Raw genomic sequence first — 18,588 nt, forward strand, 5'->3', positions numbered from 1 at the left:
CAAGGCGGTATTGAATGTCACTGTCTGTACATGTGTCACTGTCTGTCACCTCTAATGTGTCTCTCGACCTGTGCACCTACGCTGTAAACTTTAATTCGTAGGCTAGGTTGTAGCAACCTCATGATGGGTACAGGGAAAATGTTAGTATCATGTAGTAGCCTAAACCTATCGATGTTACATTGAACTGGGTGAATGGAATATGAATGACAGTCATCCAATATGCTGTAATAGAAATAAGGCCATGCTCATGAAGAAAATAAGAATCTTCCCTCATCTTAAAAGGCACTTGACCGCCACTGGTCAACAAAAACATATGTACTGACATGTATGTGTAACTAATATACACACATACACACACACACACACACACACACACACACACACACACACACACTACATGTTAATGCTTTTAAAATGTATGTAAATTGTAAAGTAATTTGTCTGTAATGTCTTTTTTGTTATGTGTCGGACTCCAGTAAGACTAGCTGTCACCATTGGCTAATAAATCTAAATCTAAATCCCTCCACAGCCGATTTATTCTTGATCCGTACTGAGGGCGTGATGCCTCTAGAGACTTGCAGAGGCCAAACCAAGCTCTGTACCACATCGCTGTGCGGCTCCCAAATTTTGTAACAATTAACTATGAAATAACACATATGGAATCATGTAGTAATCAAAGAAGTGTTGAACAAATAAAAATATATTTTATATTTGAGATTCTTCAAATAGCCACCGTTTGCCTTGATGACAGCTTTGCACACTCTTGGCATTCTCTCAACCAGCTTCACCTGGAATGCTTTTCCAACTATCTTGAAGGAGTTCCCACATATGCTGAGCACTTGTTGCCTGCTTTTCCTTCACTCTGCGGTCAGACTCATCCCAAACCATCTCATTTGGGTTGAGGTCGGGGGATTGTGGAGGCCAGGTCATTTGATGCAGCACTCCATCACTCTCCTTCTTGGTCAAATAGCCCTTACACAGCCTGGAGGTGTGTTGGGTCATTGTCTTATTGGAAAACAAATGATAGTCCCACTAAGCCCAACCATCAAGCGCTAACTCTGGGTCTTCCACTCCTGTGGCGGTCCTCATGAGAGCCAGTTTCATCATAGCGCTTGATGGTTTTTGCGACTGCACTTGAAGAAACTTTCAAAGTTCTTGAAATGTTCTGTATTGACTGACCTTCATGTCTTAAAGTAATGATGGACTGTCGTTTCTCTTTGCTGTTCTTGCCATAATATGGACTTGGTTTTTACCAAATAGGGCTATCTTCTGTATACCACCCTACCTTGTCACGACACAGCTGATTGGCTCAAATGCATTAAGAAGGAAAGAAATTCCACAAATTAACTTTTAAGAAGGCACACCTGTTAATTGAAATGCATTCCGGGTGACTACCTCATGAAGCTGGTTGAGAGAATGCCAAGAGTGTGCAAAGCTGTCATCAAGGCAAAGGGTGGCTATTTGAAGAATCTCAATTATATAATGTATTTTGATTTGTTTAACACTTTTTTGGTTACTACATGATTCCATACGTGTTATTTCATAGTTCTGATGTCTTCACTATTATTCTACAATGTAGAACATAGTACAAATTAAGAAAACCCTGGAATGAGTAGGTGCGCCAAACCTTTGACTGGTCCTGTGTGTGTCCATTTATTTTACAATGCGCACACAACGCGGGCGGTGTGGTCAGCATGTTATTGCTCCCTTTAGCTCCGCATTGACATTGGTTGAAGGTAAGCGGGGGCGGCATATCCTGTATAAACACAAACTCATTTCCTTGACAACAGCTCTGCTCCCGGAAGGGCAAGAAATATGATGCCGCGTTCAAAACAACTGGGAACTCGGAAAGAAACGAGCTCCGACTGGGACAAATCGATTTGAACGGTTATCCAACTCGGAATTCCAACTCGGGAACTTGGGCCTCTTTCTAGAGCTTCAACTTTCCGACCTGAAGATCACTGACCTCATGATTTGACCTCGTTTTGAACGCGGCATGAATGCACTGACTTTTGCAGAGGCCGCATCGCTGTAAATGCTGTATGGCCAATAAAGATGCCAGATGTACCATAATTCGCCTTTTTACCAAATTTGGTAGGTGCACAGCCATGCGGTATGGAGCTTGATTTGGCCTCTGCAAGCCTCTGGAGGATACACCATTGCTTCACACCCTCCATATAGAGCCTTCATCCACATTTCCTAATCAAGCCTAAATCGGCTTTATTAAGCTTCTCAACAGCACAACAGCTATTATAAATCATATATATAGTAGATTTAGCCTATATATACTTTTTAAATTAATGTGTCGCGAATGGAAATAAGTAAGGAAAATATCTGGATGTAGGCTACAGAGTAAGGTCTATGATGCGCATGCGTACAAAGATTTGTGTACATTGTTGTGCGAGAGACGATGGCGTCCGTCCAAGACTGGAGCAGGGTTGACGATTAGAAAAGTGTCAAGAATAGCTGGTCATTTTTGCATTTTGTGAGCGACAAAATCTCGAAATACTTAATTTAAACCCGTCTTATCTGCGAAACATGTCACATACCCAGAGTCTTCTTGCGGTCTGAACCGGACTACTTAACGTTAGTTAACTAAGCTAGCTAACGTTAGGTTGAGTAGCTAGCTATCCAGCTGTCACGCTAACTACAACAGTATCAGGTGCTACTTGCCTGTGCTAACGAATTATCTTCGACGATTATAGCTATCTACAGTAACTAGCTAACTATAGCTTCATCATCATTAATCACATTGCTGTCGCCGAGCAAGGAACAACTGTGGTGAGTAGCATTTGGTGACATACATTTGGTTCTAATTAGCAACTAGCATAGCTAGGTAGCTATCTAACTAGCATTGATAGCTAACTTAGGTACCTGTCTTGACTTGTGTAATGCTAGGTAGCTAATCGATTGCTAAACAAAGCTAAGTTTTCCAAACGTAGTTATCGTCAGTGTGAATATTACTCTCTAAATGTTGTTTTTGTTGATATTCGCTACTGGCGAGCTACTAGCTACATGTGTTGTAGGTAGGTCATTTAAAGCTAACTTTAGCTAGTTAGCTAACTAGTAAACGGCCTACAGCAACACCTGTAGCTGGCTTTTACCAAAGACGCTAACTGCTTTACCTCCTAGTGTTGGCGATAGGATCTGACCGGGGAGTTTTGTTAAGAGCCCTGACGCTAGGCTAAACATTAACACGCATCGCTTGCGGTACGTTTTTGGGAACATAAGGAACGTAATTTTAAAATAAAAAGTTTATTTACTACACACTTTTTATAGGGTTAGGCTTCCAACACGGCCATGTTTACGGATCAGTGGACTACCTGTACCTAATTGGCTCTCTAAACACCTATGTGTAAATGGAACATGGACGCCACAAACTTGTTGTCGCTGAAAAATACTGTAGGCTGCAACTGTCTTAACTAGGTGTGTAAAGGTTCTCCAAACCCATGGTTCGGTAATATTGCGGTTTAGGGCCACGGTTCGATTTCGGTGCAGAAATGTTCCTTGCTTAGTCTTGTTACAATTGTGCGCCGCCCCATGGGTCTCCCGGTTGCGGCCGGCTGTGACAGAGACTGGACTCGAACCAGGATCTCTAGTGGCACAGCGATGTCAAACTCCTCAACCTGAAGTGGTCTCATTTGCGGCACCGTCTGGTAAGACACTTCAAGTGGGTGGTCACGTGTCCTAGCAAGGCAGATGTTCAGAGTTTGCGCCAGGTATGGACCGACTCGGGAGGAAGTGGTACTCGCAAAGCAAGCAGCGTGACGTCCTTTACACTTGCGTGACTACTGTGAGTAGCCTGGTTGGTGATTTAAACAGTTGGAATCATGCGCTATCTTACTGCAGTAGTTTTTTGTTATCAACTAACCACCTGACGTGCTGAAGTTGATAGCAGTCATTAGATACTTCTGAGGATCATCATTCAGAACCCTAGCTAGTAGAGCTGGGCGACAAAAATCTGTATCGCGATAAATTGCCTGAATTGATTCAATAACGATAAATAGTTTTATAACATTAATTTGCATCATAAAAAATAAAAATAAACATATCCTTTTAAACTACTGCCACTAGTTTGGTTGTAGACATATTGTTCGATTTAACAATCACCCATATTAGCAAACTTATTTCATTTCAAACTTTACATTTCTCTAGTATAGGCTACAGCTAAATGCCTGTGATCAGTGGTCGCTGTTGATCATTTTAGGTTTATTGTCCCAGCTCTATTGTCTGTCTTATCTGCTGATGGTTTACTAACCCAACTAACCCAAGCCTGATGGTTTACTAACCCAACTAACCCAAGCCTGATGGTTTACTAACCCAACTAACCCAAGCCTGATGGTTTACTAACCCAACTAACCCAAGCCTGATGGTTTACTAACCCAACTAACCCAAGCCTGATGGTTTACTAACCCAACTAACCCAAGCCTGATGATTTACTAACCCAACTAACCCAAGCCTGATGGTTTACTAACCCAACTAACCCAAGCCTGATGGTTTACTAACCCAACTAACCCAAGCCTGATGGTTTACTAACCCAACTAACCCAAGCCTGATGGTTTACTAACCCAACTAACCCAAGCCTGATGGTTTACTAACCCAACTAACCCAAGCCTGATGGTTTACTAACCCAACTAACCCAAGCCTGATGGTTTACTAACCCAACTAACCCAAGCCTGATAGTTTACTAACCCAACTAACCCAAGCCTGATGATTTACTAACCCAACTAACCCAAGCCTGATGGTTTACTAACCCAACTAACCCAAGCTCCACCAAGTTCAGTTTTATATGACTGCTGTGAAGGACATTGAAATTATACGTTCACTCAATGAGTGAAGTGAACAGCCATGGGGCTGTATGTATTAAAGGGTCTCCGGGTAGGAGTGCTGATCTAGGATCAATTATTACGATCTATAAGATAGAACTGATCGTAGATCTCTGAGACGCTAGCTTTAGCCCCAGATATTAGCATTTCTCCAGTCCAGGTGTCCTATATAAGAGTGGATGGTCATCACAGCTGCTGAGAGTAGGCTACTGGTTGTGTTGGGACATACTCAGGAAGGCAGTTGGGCTGTTTATAACCTCCTGAAACTGAAAAACACAACTGTCACAACTATTTGGGCTTGTTTCAGTACTGTGTTGAGGCTGAAATGTAAGAAACATTTTCAAGCGAGTCTCCTCTCTGAGCTCAGTTTGTCAGATTTTGTTCTCATGCACGATTTATTGAATTACATTTTGAAAGTCATTTGCATTTGTGGCAGACATCTGGAAGAAATGAAACTGTTCACCTGTCATGTCATAGTTCCTAAGAATTGTAGCTAAGGGTGTTGTCTCGGTGACCTCATGACTGAGTAATGACCTACCATTGTTTCCGCAGAGCACTTGGCTCATGTCTACACTCCAAATAACACCCTATTCCCTATGTAGTGCACTGCTTTTAACCAGGGCCCATAGGGAATAGGGTGCCATTTGGGATGCATCCATTTGCTCTACCCTTACTTTTGACTCGACTCATCTTCTCCATCTATAGAAGGTGTTTGCCACCCCCCTGCCATAATGGGTCCCCCCCAATGTTCAAAAACAAACTACGCCCCTTCTCTCTCTTTGTCTCTCTCTCATCTTTCTTTCTTGCTAAATGATGGAAGTATTTTTTTGTTAAATGATGACTTTGTTTCTCACCCTGACTCTCACTGAGACCAATTCTGTAGTAGTAAAAAGTGGTCTGTTTATTTCCCTGTACTGCTGGCCATCTTCTCTTGCCGTTGGGCCACTGCAGTCAGATGTCGAGAGGAGGCAGTGACTGTGAATAGTGTAATTGCCTATAACCCTGCCTGCCTATGGTTAGCGCCAGCGGCGCTGGCTGCGTTCTAGCGCCGCGTGGGTGTAGGGTAGATGGGGGGGGGGGGGAGCTGGGCTGGCAGGTCAGCGTGAGAGGACCCTTAAGTGTTTGTGCTCTAGCAAAGGAGAGAGAGGCTAGTGTTCACGTGGTCACTTAACATAATTGTGTGTGTGACTCACTTGGAGAGAGTGGTGTGTATGAGCTGTCCTGTAGGGCCTGATGCAGTGGAAGTCAGTTCTCTCAGTCCCCCAGCTCTAGCGGGGAATAATCGGAAATCAATGTGGCCCACTGTTCCCAGCCGAAAGAGTTGGGAAGAGTTTGTGCATATATTATGACATTTTGTGAAATGTGTATTAGTTTTGGACTTGGGTAATGTTTTCGGGCACACTTTTTTTTTTTTTTCTTCTCTCGAGAAAAGGCGAAGTCGTCAGCCAAAGTCTTCGCCCCTTCGTCGGTGATTGCAGCTGTAGATGTAAAATTGCGCGACTAAGATCTCCTCAGCAAAAAAACGTCAAAATTAATGGCCTATTTTCTTGAGCTATCTTAGATTAATTCTGACTTTCAAGGAAGTGTGTTCTGGCTATGGTGTCTCGAAATGGACAAACAGTACTATTGCCTCTCATTTTTCAAGCAAAGATATTTTTAAGGCAGTATGGGAGAACACTCGTTCTTTTCGAAGCCGAACTGAAGCATGCTGACAGCTTAAGAATCATTATTTGCACAATGAGAGCCCCACACTGTGTGCGTCGTCATCATTAGATTGAGATATAGGGTGTGTGTGGATGTCCACTGAGGGGGCAAAGGATTGTATTGTAAACTGAACTGTCATCAGCTTTAATGTCCCCTTTACTCACTGTTATTGACCTCCTTATGCTAGTACCAACCCCCACATTATTTAAAGGACTTATTTTCCATATAGAAACATTCATGACTACTATGTAGGCTGCTTGCTACGTTGTTGATCGTTTGTAATAGTAGTAATAAATAAATAAATAAATAATAAAATAGTAATGTCTGCTGTAAATTAATGAAGTACTATTATATAGAAACATTCATATAATTATCATAGGCTGCTACGTTGTTGATAGCTTTGTATGGCAGTAGTTGCAGCGGCTGTGATGCTATGCTACCACTCATCAACTGGGCCTAAAGCCAGCAAGGGAATTTTAGGCTAATCTGTTGGAACCTAGATGTGTTTCCTGTAGATCTGCTTGAACCTAGATGTGTTTCCTGTAGATCTGCTTGAACCTAGATGTGTTTCCTGTAGATCTGATTGAACCTAGATGTGTTTGCTGTAGATCTGCTTGAACCTAGATGTGTTTCCTGTAGATCTGCTTGAACCTAGATGTGTTTCTTGTAGATCTGATTGAACCTAGATGTGCTTGCTGTAGATCTGCTTGAACCTAGATGTGTTTGCTGTAGATCTGCTTGAACCTAGATGTGTTTCCTGTAGATCTGCTTGAACCTAGATGTGTTTCCTGTAGATCTGATTGAACCTAGATATGTTTGCTGTAGATCTGCTTGAACCTAGATGTGTTTCTTGTAGATCTGCTCTGCAGTGCTATGGGCTCTACTTTATTGACCACCACTCTGTGTCAACTGACTTTGTCTGCCCCCCACTCCCAAATGGCACCCTATTCCCTACATAGTGCACTTGGCCCTGGTCAAAAGTAGTGCACTATATAGGGAATATAGTGGCATTTGGTACAGGACCTCTGTTTGAGCTTAACGAGTGAAGCAGATAAGCCAGATCACTGTTTAGGGGCGCATGCGCCAGGTACGTTCAAGGACATGTTCCATTTCTTGATCTCTCCTCCTCTCTGTCTCTCTCCTCCTCTCCGTCTCTCTCTCTCTTTCTCTCAATTCAATTCAATTCAATTTCAATTTAAGGGCTTTATTGGCATGGGAAACGTGTGTTAACATTGCCAAAGCAAGTGAAGTAGATAGTAAACAAAAGTGAAATAAATATTAACAGTAAACATTACACTCAGAAGTTTCAAAAGAATAAAGACATTTCAAATGTCATATTATGTATATATACAGTGTTGTAACAATGTGCAAATAGTTAAAGTACAAATGGGAAAATAAATAAACATAAATATGGGTTGTATTTACAATGGTGTTTGTTCTTCACTGGTTGCCCTTTTCTTGTGGCAACAGGTCACAAATCTTGCAGCTGTGATGGCACACTGTGGTTTTTCACCCAGTAGATAAGGGAGTTTATCAAAATTGGGTTTGTTTTCGAATTCTTTGTGGATCGCTGTAATCTGAGGGAAATATGTGTCTCTAATATGGTCATACATTTGGCAGGAGGTTAGGAAGTGCAGCTCAGTTTCCACCTCATTTTGTGGGCAGTGTGCACATAGCCTGTCTTCTCTTGAGAGCCAGGTCTGCCTACGGCGGCCTTTCTCAATAGCAAGGCTATGCTCACTGAGTCTGTACATAGTCAAAGCTTTCCTTAAGTTTGGGTCAGTCACAGTGGTCAGGTATTCTGCCACTGTGTACTCTCTGTTTAGGGCCAAATAGCATTCTAGTTTGCTCTGTTTTTTTGTTTGTTCTTTCCAATGTGTCAAGTAATTCTCTTTTTGTTTTCTCATGATTTGGTTGGGTCTAATTGTGTTGTTGTTGTTGTCCTGGGGCTGTGTGGGGTCTGTTTGTGTTTGTGAACAGAGGCCCAGGACAAGCTTACTTAGGGGACTCTTCTCCAAGTTCATCTCTCTGTAGGTGATGGCTTTGTTATGGAAGGTTTGGGAATCGCTTCCTTTTAAGTGGTTATAGAATTTAACGGCTCTTTTCTGGATTTTGATAATTAGCGGGTATTGGCCTAATTCTGCTCTGCATGCATTATTTGGTGTTTTACGTTGTACACGGAGGATGTTTTTGCAGAATTCTGCATGCAGAGTCTCAATTTGGTGTTTGTCCCATTTTGTGAATTCTTGGTTGGTGAGCGGACCCCAGACCTCAGAACCATAAAGGGCAATGGGTTCTATAACTGATTCAAGTATTTTTAGCCAGATCCTAATTGGTATGTCAAATTGTATGTTCCTTTTGATGGCATAGAAGGCCCTTCTTGCCTTGTCTCTCAGATCGTTCACAGCTTTGTGGAAGTTACCTGTGGCGCTGATGTTTAGGCCGAGGTATGTATAGTTTTTTGTGTGCTCTAGGGCAACGGTGTCTAGATGGAATTTGTATTTGTGGTCCTGGCAACTGGACCTTTTTTGGAACACCATTATTTTTGTCTTACTGAGATTTACTGTCAGGGCCCAGGTCTGACAGAATCTGTGCAGAAGATCTAGGTGCTGCTGTAGGCCCTCCTTGGTTGGTGACAGAAGCACCAGATCATCAGCAAACAGACATTTGACTTCAGATTCTAGTAGGGTGAGGCCGGGTGCTGCAGACTGTTCTAGTGCTGCTCTGCATGCATTATTTGGTGTTTTACGTTGTACACGGAGGATGTTTTTGCAGAATAAAGCTAAAACTGGCGAGTGTAGAGAGTATAGAGATATTGTTATCCACGTCGGCACCAACGATGTTAGGATGAAACAGTCAGAGGTCACCAAGTGCAACATAGCTTCAGCGTGTAAATCAGCTAGAAAGATGTGTCGGCATCGAGTAATTGTCTCTGGCCCCCTCCCAGTTAGGGGAAGTGACGAGCTCTACAGCAGAGTCTCAGCACTTAATCGCTGGTTGAAAACTGTTTTCTGCCCCTCCCAAAAGATAACATTTGTGGATAATTGGCCCTCTTTCTGGGACTCACCCACAAACAGGACCAAGCCTGACCTGCTGAGGAGTGACGGACTCCATCCTAGCTGGAGGGGTGCTCTCCTCTTATCTACCAACATAGATAGGGCTCTAACTCCTCTAGCCCCACAGTGAAATAGGGTGCAGGCCAGGCAGCAGGCTGTTAGCCAACCTGCCAGCTTAGTGGAGTCTGCCAATAGCACAGTCAGTGTAGTCAGCTCAGCCATACCCATTGAGACTGTGTCTGTGCCTCGACCTAGGTTGGGCAAAACTAAACATGGCGGTGTTCACCCTAGCAATCTTATTAGGATAAAGACCTCCTCCATTCCTGCCATTATTGAAAGAGATCGTGATACCTCACATCTCAAAATAGGGTTACTTAATGTTAGATCCCTCACTTCAAAGGCAGTCATAGTCAATGAACTAATCACTGATCATAATCTTGATGTGATTGGCCTGACTGAAACATGGCTTAAGCCTGATGAATTTGCTGTGTTAAATGAGGCCTCACCTCCTGGTTACACTAGTGACCATATTCCCCGTGCATCCCGCAAAGGCGGAGGTGTTGCTAACATTTACGATAGCAAATTTCAATTTACAAAAAAAAATGGCGTTTTCATCTTTTGAGCTTCTAGTCATGAAATCTATGCAGCCTACTCAATCACTTTTTATAGCTACTGTTTACAGGCCTCCTGGGCCATATACAGCGTTCCTCTCTGAGTTTCCTGAATTCCTATCAGACCTTGTAGTCATAGCAGATCATATTCTAATTTTTGGTGATTTTAATATTCACATGGAGAAGTCCACAGACCCACTCCAAAAGTCTTTCGGAGCCATTATCGACTCAGTGGGTTTTGTCCAACATGTCTCTGGACCTACTCACTGCCACAGTCATACTCTGGACCTAGTTTTGTCCCATGGAATAAATGTTGTAGATCTTAATGTTTTTCCACAAAATCCTGGACTATCGGACCACCATTTTATTACATTTGCAATCGCAACAAATAATCTGCTCAGACCCCAACCAAGGAGCATCAAAAGTCGTGCTATAAATTCTCAAACAACACAAAAATTCATTGATGCCCTTCCAGACTCCTTCTGCCTACCCAAGGACGTCAGAGGACAAAAATCAGTTAACCACTTAACTGAGGAACTCAATTTAACCTTGCGCAATACCCTAGATGCAGTTGCACCCCTAAAAACGAAAAACATTTGTCATAAGAAACTAGCTCCCTGGTATACAGAAAATACCCGAGCTTTGAAGCAAGCTTCCAGGAAATTGGAACGGAAATGGCGCCACACCAAACTGGAAGTCTTCCGACTAGCTTGGAAAGACAGTACCGTGCAGTACCGAAGAGCCCTCACTGCTGCTCGATCATCCTACTTTTCCAACTTAATCGAGGAAAATAAGAACAATCCAAAATTTCTTTTTGATACTGTTGCAAAGCTAACTAAAAAGCAGCATTCCCCAAGAGAGGATGGCTTTCACTTCAGCAGTGATAAATTCATGAACTTCTTTGAGGAAAAGATCATGACCATTAGAAAGCAAATTACGGACTCCTCTTTGAATCTGCGTATTCCTCCAGGGCTTAGCTGTCCTGGATCTGCACAGCTCTGCGAGGGCCTGGGATCGGGAGAGACACTTAAGTGTTTTAGTACTATATCTCTTGACACAATGATGAAAATAATCATGGCCTCTAAACCTTCAAGCTGCATACTGGATCCTATTCCTACTAAACTGCTGAAGGAGCTGCTTCCTGTGCTTGGCCCTCCTATGTTGAACATAATAAACAGCTCTCTATCCACCGGATGTGTACCAAACTCACTAAAAGTGGCAGTGATAAAGCCTCTCTTGAAAAAGCCAAACCTTGACCCGGAAAATATAAAAAACTATCGGCCTATATCGAATCTTCCATTCCTCTCAAAAATTTTAGAAAAAGCTGTTGCGCAGCAACTCACTGCCTTTCTGAAGACAAACAATGTATACGAAATGCTTCAGTCTGGTTTTAGACCCCATCATAGCACTGAGACTGCACTTGTGAAGGTGGTAAATGACCTTTTAATGGCGTCAGACCGAGGCTCTGCATCTGTCCTCGTGCTACTAGACCTTAGTGCTGCCTTTGACACCATCGATCACCACATTCTTTTGGAGAGACTGGAAACCCAAATTGGTCTACACGGACAAGTTCTGGCCTGGTTTAGATCCTACCTGTCGGAAAGATATCAGTTTGTCTCTGTGAATGGTCTGTCCTCCGACAAATCAACCGTACATTTCGGTGTTCCTCAAGGTTCCGTTTTAGGACCACTATTGTTTTCACTATATATTTTACCTCTTGGGGATGTTATTCGAAAACATAATGTTAACTTTCACTGCTATGCGGATGACACACAGCTGTACATTTCAATGAAACATGGTGAAGCCCCAAAATTGCCCTCGCTAGAAGCCTGTGTTTCAGACATAAGGAAGTGGATGGCTGAAAACTTTTTACTTTTAAACTCGGACAAAACAGAGATGCTTGTTCTAGGTCCCAAGAAACAAAGAGATCTTCTGTTAAATCTGACAATTCATCTTGATGGTTGTAAAGTCGTCTCAAATAAAACTGTGAAGGACCTCGGCGTTACTCTTGACCCTGATCTCTCTTTTGACGAACATATCAAGACTGTTTCAAGGACAGCTTTTTTCCATCTACGTAACATTGCAAAAATTAGAAATTTTCTGTCCAAAAATGATGCAGAAAAATTTATCCATGCATTTGTTACTTCTAGGTTAGACTACTGCAATGCTCTATTTTCCGGCTACCCGGATAAAGCACTAAATAAACTTCAGTTAGTGCTAAATACGGCTGCTAGAATCCTGACTAGAACCAAGAAATTTGATCATATTACTCCAGTGCTAGCTTCCCTACACTGGCTTCCTGTTAAGGCAAGGGCTGATTTCAAGGTTTTACTGTTAACCTATAAAGCGTTACATGGGCTTGCTCCTACCTATCTTTCCGAGTTGGTCCTGCCGTACATACCAATACGTACGCTACGGTCACAAGACGCAGGCCTCCTAATTGTCCCTAGAATTTCTAAGCAAACAGCGGGAGGCAGGGCTTTCTCCTATAGATCTCCATTTTTATGGAACAGTCTGCCTACCCATGTGAGAGACGCAGACTCGGTCTCAACCTTTAAGTCTTTACTGAAGACTTATCTCTTCAGTAGGTCATATGATTGAGTGTAGTCTGGCCCAGGAGTGTGAAGGTGAACGGAAAGGCTGGAGCAACGAACAGCCCTTGCTGTCTCTGCCGGGCCGGTTCCCCTCTCCACTGGGGTTCTCTGCCTCTAACCCTGTTGCAGGGGCTGAGTCACTGGCTTGCTGGTGCTCTTTCATGCCGTCCCTGGGAGGGGTGCGTCACTTGAGTGGGTTGAGTTACTGACGTGATCTTCCTGTCTGGGTTGGCGCCCCCCCCTTGGTTTGTGCTGTGGTGGAGACCTCTGTGGGCTATACTCGGCCTTGTCTCAGGATTGTAAGTTGGTGGTTGGGGATATCCCTCTAGTGGTGCGGGGGCTGTGCTTTGGCGGAGTGGGTGGGGTTATATCCTTCCTGTTTGGCCCTGTCCGGGGGTTTCTTCGGATGGGGCCACAGTGTCTCCGGACCGCTCCTGTCTCAGCCTCCAGTATTTATGCTGCAGTAGTTTATGTGTCGGGGGGCTGGGGTTAGTTGGTTATACCTGGAGTACTTCTCCTGTCTTATCCAGTGTCCTGTGTGAATTTAAGTATGCTCTCTCTAATTCTCTCGTTCTCTCTTTCTCTCTGAGAACCTGAGCCCTAGGACCATACGTCAGGACTACCGGGCATGATGACACCTTGCTGCCCCCAGTCCGCCTGGCCTTGCTGCTATTCCAGTTTCAACTGTTCTGCCTGCGGCTACGAAACCCCTACCTGTCCCAGACCTGCTGTTTTCAACTCTTAATGATCGGCTATGAAAAGCCAACTGAGAGACCTGAGCCCTAGGACCATACGTCGGGACTACCGGCCGTGGTGACTCCTTGCTGTCCCCAGTCCGCCTGGCCTTGCTGCTATTCCAGTTTCAACTGTTCTGCCTGCGGTTATGGAACCCCTACCTGTCCCAGACCTGCTGTTTTCAACTCTTAATGATCGGCTATGAAAAGCCAACTGAGATTTATTCCTGATTATTATTTGACCATGCTTGTCACTTATGAACATTTTTGAACATCTTGGCATGGTTCTGTTATAATCTCCACCCGGCACAGCCAGAAGAGGACTGGCCACCCCTCATAGCCTGGTTCCTCTCTAGGTTTCTTCCTAGGTTTTCGCCTTTCTAGGGAGTTTTTCCTAGCCACCGTGCTTCTACACCTGCATTACTAGCTGTTTGGGGTTTTAGGCTGGGTTTCTGTACAGCACTTCGAGATATTAGCTGATGTAAGAAGGGCTATATAAAATAAAATTGATTGATTGATTGATTGATAGTGCCCTCGCCAATTCGTTGATATATATGTTGAAGAGGGTGGGGCTTAAACTGCATCCCTGTCTCACCCCACGGCCCTGTGGAAAGAAATGTGTGTGTTTTTTGCCAATTTTAACCGCACACTTGTTGTTTGTGTACATGGATTTTATAATGTCGTATGTTTTTCCCCCAACCCCACTTTCCATCAATTTGTATAGCAGACCCTCATGCCAAATTGAGTCAAAAGCTTTTTTGAAATCAACAAAGCATGAGAAGACTTTGCCTTTGTTTTGGTTTGTTTGTTTGTCAATTAGGGTGTGCAGGGTGAATACGTGGTCTGTCGTACGGTAATTTGGTAAAAAGCCAATTTGACATTTGCTCAGTACATTGTTTTCACTGAGGAAATGAACTAGTCTGCTGTTAATGATAATGCAGAGGATTTTCCCAAGGTTGCTGTTGACGCATATCCCACGGTAGTTATTGGGGTCAAATTTGTCTCCACTTTTGTGAATTGGGGTGATCAGTCCTTGGTTCCAAATATTGGGGAAGATGCCAGAGCTAAGGATGATGTTAAAGAGTTTAAGTATAGCTAATTGAAATTTGTGGTCTGTATATTTTATCATTTCATTGAGGATACCATCAACACCACAGGACTTTTTGGGTTGGAGGGTTTGTATTTTGTCCTGTAGTTCATTCAATGTAATTGGAGAATCCAGTGGGTTCTGGTAGTCTTTAATAGTTGATTCTAAGATTTGCATTTGATCATGTATATTTTTTTGCTGTTTGTTCTCTGTTATAGGGCCAAAAAGATTGGAGAAGTGGTTTACCCATACATCTCCGTTTTGGATAGATAGCTCTTCGTGTTGTTGTTTGTTTAGTGTTTTCCAATTTTCCCAGAAGTGATTAGAGTCTATGGATTCTTCAATTACATTGAGCTGATTTCTGACATGCTGTTCCTTCTTTTTCCGTAGTGTATTTCTGTATTGTTTTAGTGATTCACCATAGTGAAGGCGTAGGCTCAGGTTTTCTGGGTCTCTATGTTTTTGGTTGGATAGGTTTCTCAATTTCTTTCTTAGGTTTTTGCATTCTTCATCAAACCATTTATCACTGTTATTACTTTTCTTTGGTTTTCTGTTAGAGATTTTTAGATTTGATAGGGAAGCTGAGAGGTCAAATATACTGTTTAGGTTTTCTACTGCCAAGTTTACACCTTCACTATTACAGTGGAACGTTTTGTCCAGGAAGTGGTCTAGAATGGATTGAATTTGTTGTTTCCTAATTGTTTTATGGTAGGTTTCAACACTACTTTCCTTCCATCTATAGCATTTCTTAATATTATTCAGTTCCTTTGGCTTTGATGCCTCATGATTGAGTATTGCTCTGTTCAAGTAGACTGTGATTTTGCTGTGGTCTGATAGGGGTGTCAGTGGGCTGACTGTGAATGCTCTGAGAGACTCTGGGTTGAGGTCAGTGATAAAGTAGTCTACAGTACTACTACCAAGAGATGAGCTATAGGTGTACCTACCATAGGAGTCCCCTCGAAGCCTACCATTGACTATGTACATACCCAGTGTGCGACAGAGCTGCAGGAGTCGTGACCCGTTTTTGTTGGTTATGTTGTCGTAGTTGTGCCTAGGGGGGCATATGGGGGAGGGAATGCTGTCACCTCCAGGTAGGTGTTTGTCCCCCTGTGTGCTGAGGGTGTCAGGTTCTTGTCCAGTTCTGGCATTTAGGTCGCCACAGACTAGTACATGTCCCTGGGTCTGGAAATGATTGATTTCCCCCTCCAGGATGGAGAAACTGTCTTCATTAAAGTATGGGGATTCTAGTGGGGGGATATAGGTAGCACACAGGAGGACATTTTTCTCAGTTGAGATAATTTCCTTTTGAATTTCTAACCAAATGTAAAATGTTCCTGTTTTGATTAATTTAATAGAGTGAGTTAGGTCTGCTCTATACCAAATTAGCATACCCCCTGAGTCCCTTCCCTGTTTCACACCTGGTAGTTTGGTGGATGGGACTACCAGCTCTCTGTAACCTAGAGGGCAACCAGTGGGTCCGTCTCCTCTATACCATGTTTCTTGTAGGATGACAATGTCTGTATTTCCGATTTCTTTGGTGAAGTCCAGATTCCTGCTCTTTAGGCCAAAGGCAGATGACCTCAGGCCTTGGATATTCCAGGATGAAATAGTGAAGGCTTTGTGTTCCATAAAGTGTCTAATGTTGTTGGTTGTGTGGTTTGGCCTCAGGCCAGAGCCCCTCTCTCTCTCTCTCTCTCTCTCTCTCTCTCTCTCTCTCTCTCTCTCTCTCTCTCTCTCTCTCTCTCTCTCTCTCTCTCTCTCTCTCTCTCTCTTCCTCTATCCATTCCCTCTCTCTCCTCCTCCCCTCTCTGTCTCTCTCTCTGTCTCTCTCTCCTCTGTCTCTCTCTCTCCTCCTCCCCTCTGTCTCTCTCTCTCTCTCTCTCCTCTGTCTCTCTCTCTGTCTCTCTCTCCTCTGTCTCTCTCTCTGTCTCTCTCTCTGTCTCTCTCTCTCTCTCCTCCTCTCTCTCTCTGTCTCTCTCTCTCTGTCTCTCTCTCTCTCCTCTCTCTCTCTCTCTCTCTCTCCTCCTCTCTCTCTCTCTCTCTCTCTCTCTCCTCCTCTCTGTCTCTCCTCTCCTCTCTCGCTCTCTCCTCTCCTCTCTCGCTCTCTCTCTCTCGCTCTTCTCCGTCTCGCTCTCTCTCTCTCCTCTCTCTCTCGCTCTTCTCCGTCTCGCTCTCTGTTTGATGCCTAATGAATACGACTGGATGACATGACGACTCGGGCTGTAAACTATGACAGCAGTCAAAGGTGCTACACATAAGTTTTTTTTGAATTGTTTCATTGACATTTCTGAAAATGTCCATAATATATCTGCCGCTAACAGTGGAATGATAGTGTTGTGATTGCAAGTTTTACCAAAGATAGGCTACTGCTCTTTCAGCACGGTGCAGGTGAAGCACGCCTCTGTTTTCATGGAGCACGCCAGAGCAGTTCTTCCACTGTCGGGAGAAATGGTCATGCATGTTAAGGTTGCTTGGCTACCACACCGCAGGTGCAGGACTTGTGTGAGGTCGCTGTTATACCTGAAATTCGACCCAAAACCAATGAGGAAGTCTGTTGCAGTGTTGAGCGATTGTATGAAACCAATCGGTGTGTCGAGCTACGCTCTCAACCGTGCCAGCCCGCTCTTCATTTCTATTCTGTACTCCTGAGTGGCGCAGTGGTCTAAGGCATTGCATCGCAGTGCTAACTGTGCCACTAGAGATCCTGGTTCGTATCCAGGCTCTGTCGCAGCCGGCCGCGACCTGGAGACCCATGGGGCGGCGCACAATTGGCCCAGCGTCGTCCAGGGTAGGGGAGGGAATGGCCAGCAGGGATGTAGCTCAGTTGATAGAGCATGGCGTTTGCAACGCCAGGGTTGTGGGTTCGATTCCCAGGGGGGGCCAGTATGTAAAAAATGTATTCAGTTTCGACTCACCATAAAGGTCTGACCTCTGACCTCTGTTACTAACTCTGGTCTGAGTTTCTCCTTTCATCTGTGGCGCTGCTAGTGCTACGTTTATATATGGAATGATTTTAATTAGCCATATGTACTGTAAGCCAAACAGCTGTACACATTTCCTATCTTTTCATTCAAAATCTTTCCTTTCGTGGCAGCCAGTTCTTGTTATAGACCACCCGTACACGGACCCATAGAGATGTATAGAGGGCACACGTGCCACTAGACCGGTATCCCCTCTATGGGCTTTCTATCACAGAAGCGATCGATGGCAAAGATCAAAGGTGAGACCTCTATAATAATGTCTATGGACAGCAGCTTGTCATGACATTTCTCCTAACAGCCTTTCTCTGATTTTCTTCTGATAGTATTCTACAATGTCAAAAATAAAGATAAACCCTTGAATGAGTGTGTACATACAGTACCAGTCAAAAGTTTGGACCCACCGACTCATTCAAGGGTTTTTCTTTTCTTTTTACGGTTTTCTACATTGTAGAATAATAGTGAAGACATCAAAACTATGAAATAACACTTATGGAATCATGTAGTAACCAAAAACGTGTTAAACAAATCAAAATATATTTCTTTCCTTAATGCGTTTGAGCCAATCATTTGTGTTGTGACAGAAGATAGACTTATTTGGTAAAAGACCAAGTCCATATTATGGCAAGAACAGCTCAAATAAGCAAAGAGAAACGACAGTCCATCATTACTTTAAGACATGAAGGTCAGTCAATATTGAACGTTTCAAGAACTTTTAAAGTTTCTTCAAGTGCAGTCGCAAAAACCTTCAAGCGCTATGATGAAACTGGCTCTCATGACGACCGCCACAGGAATGGAAGACCCAGAGTTACCTCTGCTGCAGAGGATAAGTTCATTAGAGTTACCAGCCTCAGAAATTGCAGCCCAAATGAATGCTTCACAGAGTTCAAGTAACAGACACATCTCAACATCAACTGTTCAGAGGAGACTGTGTGTCAGGCCTTCATGGTCGAATTGCTGCAAAGAAACCACTACTAAAGGACACCAATAAGAAGAAG

The 18,588-nt window shown here is 43.5% G+C and overlaps 1 protein-coding gene across 1 annotated transcript in view; it reads left to right on the forward strand.

Annotated features, from left to right (window-relative positions):
* Window positions 1-2,414: 2,414 nt before the first annotated feature.
* The window catches only part of fndc3a (fibronectin type III domain containing 3A), a 183,242-nt gene continuing 167,068 nt past the window's right edge, over window positions 2,415-18,588 (forward strand). Inside the window, exon 1 of the mRNA XM_084143025.1 lies at window positions 2,415-2,781. The gene's annotated coding sequence lies outside the window, so the exon portion shown is untranslated. The remainder of the gene's footprint in view (window positions 2,782-18,588) is intronic.

Source organism: Coregonus lavaretus (assembly GCF_964263955.1).
Source record: "Coregonus lavaretus genome assembly, chromosome: 26".
Lineage (NCBI taxonomy): Eukaryota > Metazoa > Chordata > Actinopteri > Salmoniformes > Salmonidae > Coregonus > Coregonus lavaretus.